The 8,627-nt window shown below is 38.9% G+C and overlaps 1 long non-coding RNA gene across 1 annotated transcript; it reads right to left on the reverse strand.

The window, feature by feature from the left end:
- Positions 1-3,810: 3,810 nt before the first annotated feature.
- LOC149819642 (uncharacterized) lies at positions 3,811-6,361 on the reverse strand. The gene is made up of 2 exons (XR_016426527.1): positions 5,573-6,361; positions 3,811-5,221 (listed from the first exon to the last, which is right to left on the reverse strand). It is a non-coding gene; the product is annotated as an uncharacterized LOC149819642 (long non-coding RNA).
- Between the last annotated feature and the right edge of the window lie 2,266 nt (positions 6,362-8,627).

Genomic DNA, 8,627 nt, shown 5'->3' on the forward strand with positions numbered 1-8,627 from the left:
CTCTGTAAATACAATGTTAGTGCCAAAATTTTATGGTAATCTCTCTCAGTACATTGTCAGTGCCAAAAATTTATGGCAAATCTCTATCTCTCTCTCTCCGGCCGACATATGCATTTTAATACGGTTTAGAGCAAAGTTTTTGGCGCATACATCATAGATGACCTTAGCTTAGTTGGGTTTGAATGAACATGAGAGGCCAGCAGAAATATGGTCATATTTTTGGTGCAGGCATCATTGAGACGCGTACTGCCTCTTGCTATCTCGGCATTGGAAACTCAACCATGCTTCATTGGGGTTCCTAGGCGCTGGTTTGCTCGAGACTTGACAGGGTCATGCATTGCCACATCCTGGCCTTATGGAATACACCAAACTTGCACACAGGATGATAATAAATCTCTCTCAATTGCATTTAATTGGTTATGATGTACCAATAATTTTTTTATTTTTACTCAAAGAAACCACCCCAGGACAGTGTCGCTGTCCTATCATTATAAAACTCAAGCGCTTACTCCTCGACCGCAGGGAGTCGCCAAACTTCGGCTTAGGAGGGGGGTGACGCCCATGAACTGCTGCCCGTCAAACACCTAGGCCCGATCCCACTAAGTCAAACCTCTTGGGTCTTCATGTACCAAACATGATTAAGCAGAAGCCCCCAAAGGAGTTTGGTGCAGTGGGAGGGGGGGCTAGGCCGCCAGAAGGGCGGTCGAGATTTCATTCATTCTCATGGGCGTCACACTCCATGCATTCAGCCCAAGCAAGACGACCTCTTGGCACCCGGGGGTGGTTTCTCGGTGCACTAAATAAAAAAAATATTAAGCAGAAATAGGGCAAATATTGAAGAATAGTCTCGCCTATAGGAACATGTCATCATGTCGAATGGTGATGCCTTTATAATAAAATCCACTTTGTGCATTACACACCTTGCATCAAATGATTCGGGGCATGTATTATATTTCACATTTTATTAAATTGAAGGACTATTTGTGGTCCCATGTGACTTACATTGTAAAGTTGTGTTTAAAGTCTGTTTTGCTTTTGTTGAGTCTCATGTAAGCTGCCCGGTTCAGGTGAATCAATACCTCGAATGGACAACCCGTATACTTGAACTGTAAGAAATTTACGAGCTAAATTGTGAATGAATCAAATGCATTGAGCTTTCTTTTATTCACCATCATTGTGATTGCAATTATTCTTCCTCTATTCTCTCTTGCACTCTTATTACAAGCTTTTGCAACTGGCAAACGGGCAATAAGTAGGCTTGCTGCGGTGAGAAAGGATCGTCGCGCCGCACTGACCTATTGAAGGAAATAGGCCCGTGACAAGTGGTACCAGAGCCAGGCTACGATTTGTGAGCAAGATATTATGACGCTCTATCAAAACTTGCGTAGCATCAAAGGCAAGACAATTGCCGAAGTTGAGGAGATGAGTTCTCCTCGGAGCCAAGAGTAGATGGCTGCAATTGTCAACAAGCTGGTGAAAGATATGACTTCGCATGAAGAAGCGATTTTACACGCAGTTGAATCATTCGGTGAACTGAATGATATAATGGTGAGCCTACAAGAGCAGGTGATCTTACTAGTGGAACATGTTACTTCGTTAATGACGACAGTGACCGACTTACAAACTAAAGTAGGGGAGCTTCAATTGAAGAACCGCACATTGCAGCGGACAGTGACTCTAAATGAAAAAAATGGTGAGAGGTCATTAAGGATTGATGTACCAAGACTAGCAAAGTTTAATGGTTTTCACGACAATAAGGCCATTGAGAATTTCTTATTCCAAGTAAAAGACTACTTTGATATTCAGAATATGTCGGTTGAAGATCTTATGATTAAGGCTACAGCAGGTCTACTGGATGAAGATGTTATAGCATGGTGAAGATGAAACCACAGTGACATGGAGAGGGGTCAATGCATGATAGACACTATTAACGACTTCAAAATAAAATTATGTAACTACTTTATGCCAAAAAATGTGCAAAGACAGGCTTACAAGATGATGTCAGATCTTAAACATACTGGTTTGTTGCAAGACTATGTCAAAATGTTCCAAAAGCTTATGTTTGAGGTGCCTAACATGTCAGATGAGGACAAGCTCAACTAGTTCATTGTGAGACTTCAACTATGAGCACATTCCAAAGTGGAAGGGAGCAACCCCAGTATTTTGGAAGATGCATACATGACAGCCGAGCGCTTAGCTAACACTCAACGCAAGCCCTTCATCCCATCAACCAAGGTCGAGAAGAAGCCTGACCACGGAGACAAGAAGGATGAGCAACGCGATAACAAAGCTAAGGCATCAACATCTCACCAATTTGATAAGAAACAGAACTTCAAGAAGTATAACAACAACAACAAGGGAGCAATTGTTACTTGTTGGTTCTATGGCGATAGGCATATCACGAGACAATGTCCGAAGCGACTTGTAAAGGACGATGGGTAAACCAATGCGGCACAGGCAGAATGCAGTGATACTAAGACCATGCAACTAAGGATGGGGGTCATGTGATCGATTAACGCAGCTAGAAGGTGCGCAACTGAAAACATGCAGGTTAGTAAGAAACTCATGTACCTAGAAATCATTACGAATGAAAAGTTTACTTTAGCAATGATAGACTTCAGGGCTACACACAATTTCGTCTTGCAGGAAGAGACGAAGTGGTTAAGAATGAAGCCTAGGCCAAAGCAGATGATCATCAAAACGATGAACTTTGAGGCCAAGCTCATCCTAGGTGAAGCAAGTGATGTGGTTATTCAAATTGGAAGTTGGGACGGTAAGGCCAACTTCTCTATGGTGCCCTGAACGATTTTAAGATGATTTTGAGTATGAAGTTTCTGTGCAGCAAAATATGATGTTGCCAAAGTTTAACTTGTTGACCATTATGGGGTCAAACCTGTCACACACAGTTCAATGCCTTACTCATAAAGGAAAAACTTCAATGCTATTGTCAATGCAATTAAAGAAGGGTGTCAAGCGTGGAGAGCAGACATTCTTAGTTATCGTGTGCACAGAAGAAGAGAAGGTGCATGAAGCAGTGTCGCCGACCCTAGCTCCATTGTTGGCAGAGTTTCAGGAGGTGATGCCTCTGAAATTACCGAAATGACTACCACCAAGACGCAAGATCGACCATAAGATTGAGTTGACCCCGAGAGCGAAACCTCCCGCAATGGTTTCATACTGCATGGGGCCAACTGAGCTGAAAAAGTTGTGCAGGCAGCTGGACCAGATGTTGAATGCAAGCATCGTTCATCCATCAAAAGCATCATTTGGGGGCCCAGACCTATTTCAGATAAAACATGACAGCTTCAAGCGGTTATGTGTGGACTACCGTGCGCTAAACAAGGTCACGATAAAAAACAAGTACTTATTGCCACTAATAACGAATTTGTTCAATCAGTTAGCAATGCCAGAGTCTTTTGAAAACTAAACCTAAGATCGGGTTACTGACAGGTAAAGATTGCAGATGGTGATGCCAAAGACAAATTACGTCACCCGCTATGGTGCTTACGAATTCTTAGTAATGTCATTCGGGTTGACAAATGCTCCAGCCACATTCATGACCCTAATGAATCAGATTTTCTACCCTTACTTAGACAAGTTTGTGGTAGTCTACTTGGATGACATCGTGATCTATAGCAGCAATATAGAAGAACATGTCGGGTACTTGCGAACAGTGTTTCAAGTGCTAAAGGTGAATGGCCTCTGTGTTAAATGAGAGAAGTGTCTCTTCGATCAGGAGGAGATCAACTTCCTCTGTGTTAAAGAGTCAAATTTTCGAAGAAGAAAATCCATTATTTCTACAAGCCATTCTGTTTCAAACGCCTTCTATTGGTCCAACTCATATTGGAAAAAGCAACCAAGTGAATCTAAAGTATTCTTTGATCCGTCATAAAAAATGTCAGCTGCACTCATCTCTAAAAAATATCCAGAATAGATTCACAGTAGCGAGCAGCATTGATAGACCCAACAACCTTAATCAGGGAACTGCAATCAACAATAGGGTCTGATGCCTCAACTTCAGCACTTCGCTGCCATAGGACGTCAACAAACTGCAGTAAAATGACTCCCTTGTTTGATATTAATCAAACACACCATCTCCTTTTTCAACTCAGTATTCAGCTTTTCTTGACCATCCATCAATTCTACCTCGTTCCACATCTGGAACCAATCTGGCCGATCAGAAAACATGCTCATCATGGATACCATAGACGATATAGGAGATGCTGAATTCCCCCATAATCTTTCGGAGGGCCTTAAAACCACTGGGTCTACAAGTGATTGCATCTGTTTATCAAATGAGATGATCAGATAGATGATATGGAGCCATGAGGTGTTCACCTCAACTGTCCCACCATTGACTTGGTATCTGTCAGCAAGAACAGGCATCACATTCTTCTTCATGTAATTTGAAAGCATGTCTACCATAGACCGTACCCATGCTTCCCTGGCACTGAAACCCAATAACCTTGCTTTATTAATGAGAGGCTGCAAAAGATCATCGACACCATCAACAACATCCCGAGTGATCTTGTAGACGAGCAAATATGAATTTTGGTTCATCAATCCATTTTAAGAAATGTTCTGCTCTTGAAGCAATAGGAGAAACTAATTCATCAATGGTCCAGAGGTGCTGATCAAGATGTATCTTGCAAGAGTCATCATGCAACCGATTTTGCCACTTCATATGAAACTGCTGAAAAGTACAAAGCGCAAGAAAGCTCCTCGAGTACCTTTCTTTCACAATTCTATCCACTACAACAAGTGGGTTAGGCAAGTCACAGTTCCTCCCCTTGTCAAGATTTGCTGTGACAAGAGGAGGAGGCCATCCCATTGCTGCAAGGACAGTGCGATGATCAGCAATAGCTTGAGGCCTCAAAACAGCCAACACCCTGTCAACCCTCAGATCAACAGCTCGAAGGAGACGTGTCCACTGTGGCCTTGTTTCTGCAAGCCCAGTTAAAACATTCTCTATCTCGTTGAGAACATCCACAGCAAGCTGCAACTTTCCCAGCTTCCAATCAATATCCTGCACTTGAGCAAAATCCTCATAGGGTCAGCAAAAGAAAGCAGTTTTGAGATCGAAATTGCATTTCTATTAGTCTCACATCTGAACTAGCAGCATTTGCAAGCATTGGGATCCGATTCATACACGTTGGTGTCATAATTAGGCGCAATGTATCTTCAAGATCCCCAACCAACGCTTCCAGCTTCAAGGTGGTTTCTGAAAAGGCAGAAAAAATGAACATGATTATGGCACGGAGTGAAGCTTGGTAGGATGTATTTCCATTTCATTTTATCAGATTAGTAAAACTAACAGCGAATGTATGGAAAGACTGGACATCTAGTGACACCTTCCCTCCTTTTTGCGTACATCATTTTTCATTCTCTTTGAATTTCTGTAATTTCCCACTTGCTATTTGTCGTTCGGATTTGCAGTTTCCCCTCGTTATTAAATGAGCAAACAGAGAGCATTTTTCGCTTCTTCCTGCTACTATTCTCCAAGTAGAGAGAACATCCTAAAAAACAGACAGATAACAATGAAATGAAGTTCCTGCAAAAAGAGAGGACTCACCGGCATAAATTCGAACAGCATCAACTCTGCCAACTTCTTTAGCAAGCAATGGCAATTCCACTGCTAACATATTCGTAATCCTCTTCAACTTCGCATCACCCATTTCATCTAAACTCGCACAATCAAACAAATACCAATGATTCACGATCACGTAAAAATGCCATATTAACACCACCAACTACAATATTCAAGCAAAGTTATTAACATAACCAACAACAACAAAAACAATGATAAAACTAACCATGGCGATGATAACAACATCCATTTGATTAAAAACCCAATAAACAAGAGAGAGAGAGAGTATTAGCATCGAAATTTCACCTGGGTAGTGGCTAAAATCATGTAATCTTACGTTGACGTCATCAAGAATCCTCTACATCTTAAAGGAATGAGAATTCCACGATGATATCGCCGCAGCAAGCTTCCTCCTCATGCCAAGAAGGTTGCGCTCCAAATCCAAGCACTCGTTTTCCAATAGGGCGGCGATCGATGGGGCCTTAGCAACATCGTCCCGAAGAACGAAACTCGAATCCAAGAATGCTTTCAGAGATGGGGTGACGTCCGCAGGAAGAGGAAGAACCCCATCTCCCATTTTCGGACCAACACATAGATTTCGGTCACCAATCTTCCTTTTCAATCGAGAAAAGAAAAAAAACAAGAAACCAAAACAAATTATCCCAATATTTCCTGCACTCCTTTTGTTTACTTTACTTGAAAGAAGAAACCCCAAAAATCTTAAAAGATCATAAAACCCTAATAAGTCTTTGTTGCGTTGCTCGTCCTCCTGTCAAGGCAAATGATTGGGATGATGGTCTTATTCCCCAAATTTTACTTGTTCCAGCAAAAACATGTGGTAGACTGTCAGCGTTGAATGAGAGTCGAAAATGATTATATTACCCATTTACTTGAGCCCAAATTACACGATATATATATATATATATATATATATAGAGAGAGAGAGAGAGAGAGAGAGAGAGAGAGTTGTAAACAGTAGTGACACATTCCCAATCAAAACATCGTCAACATCGCCTTTTTATCGTGTATCTACATTTATATTGCTTTTTTATATATTTATACGAAGAAAGCACCCCAAAGGATCTGATTGCTGTCCTGACCAAGTAAAACTCGAAGGGCTTACCTCTTGCCCAAGGGGGTGATGCCCATGAGATTTGAAACTCATCCCACTAAGGCAAACCCTATTGGGGATAAACACTTTTTTTAAAGAGGATATCTCAGACATTTGTTTTTATTTTATTTTTACATAGAACAATTTACAAAAAATGCTTATTATACAGGTAATTCGACCCAATTTCTTACAAACCTTAACAATTTTAGATATTCTTCTTATGTGCAAAATCATAAATATTCGACATCATTCAAACCATTTTACCCTTCGCAACTACGAATTAAGGCTTTTTTGCGATAAAATTATACCGTTTGTTGGCTAAGTACAACTCTCACTTAATTATAGAATCGTAGTTTTTTCATGCAAATTTAGAGCTCACAAACTCACATAAATTTATTTGCGATTTTTTAGTGAAACTGAAACCATCAAAATCATAAATTTTTTATTATTTCGCATATAATAAAAAAAGTTGCATAAAAAATTTGTGAAACAACTCTTGCAAATAACATATTGTTTCACATATATTCTGAAATCACATAAATTTGTCTGTAAAACTCCACTTAAAGGAAATCAACAGAATCACAACTATGCTATTACATATTTACAAAATTTTTATTATATGCAATTTTTCTTAATAGTTGTCATTTTATCGAATCATATATATACTCATTTTTGTTCTAGGGTTTATTTTTCTCATTTGTGTCTGTAAAGAATTTCTCTGTAAAACACTTGTGGTGATTCCTGTATTTCAAGGATGTTGCAGTATCATCTTTGTGATCGACTTTCCCATCTACATGTTTGAAAGGTGAGTTTCATACAATATATACCTCCATGTCTTCATGAGTATTTTCGAGGAGGTTGCGGTATCATTTTTGTGATTGACTTTCGTTTAGGGTTTACTATATTTATAATTTTTTGATAGAAATATATATTATTGTAGATGATTTATGATTTATGATTTATGATTTATGGTTTATGATTTATGATTTATGATTTATGATTTATGATTTATGATTTATGATTTATGATTTATGATTTATGATTTATGATTTATGATTGTCCTTTAGTTAATATTTGTTTTTCTTGTATTTGTATAATGAGCTAGGGTTCATTATGTACAAACATTAAAATGGCTAAAGTATACTATTGTGGTAGTTGTAGGCAGTGAATGATGGCATTTGAAGGGGTTAAAGTACACTACCGTAGGTCTAATCACACTAATTGAATATGTATAGTGGTCTCCAAAAATATTACCTTTAAAGAATTTGCGGCTTTGATGTCTCGTAAATACGGATATGCAACTTTGAGCCTCCAGTATAGTTATTCTTCAAACAACAAAAAAATGTAGATAAATGTTGTTGAGGACGATGATGTAGAATCTATGTTATTTAGTGCTAATATTTACTTAGAAGTATGCAAAGTTAATGAAGGAATAGTTGATCAATGGAATGGTGTGAATCCCATAGAGAATATGCATTTATCTCAGGCACTATCTATCGATATGAGTCTTTTGCCGATTATCCAACTATCCTAAATAGTTGATGATATTGACGTTGTATATGATCAACATATTACTGCAAAGGATATGAAACAACATGGGCAAAGAAGTGTCAGTGATCTTTATCACAATAATTTGAATGCCATGCATCTTTTTTAGGCATATGACAATAGTATGTTCAAGTAATAATTTTGATGTAATTTATGGCCGAGATGAAGGTGATGATGAATGTGATATTTTGCTGGTTACTCTTGAATGTTATTTATGCAAGAATAATGCATGCATGAAAGCAAATGAAGAGATAAGTACATTAAATTTTGATGTAGTTGATGCAACCAAGCAGTTAATTAGTGATAACAATGATAATGTTGACAGTGCATAATTGGATGATGGTGAGTATACCATATTGATAGGAGATGGTGAAAGCGATG

The sequence above is a fragment of the Nuphar pumila genome, chromosome 12, assembly GCF_984573655.1.
Source record: "Nuphar pumila chromosome 12, dmNupPumi1.hap1.1, whole genome shotgun sequence".
NCBI lineage: Eukaryota > Viridiplantae > Streptophyta > Magnoliopsida > Nymphaeales > Nymphaeaceae > Nuphar > Nuphar pumila.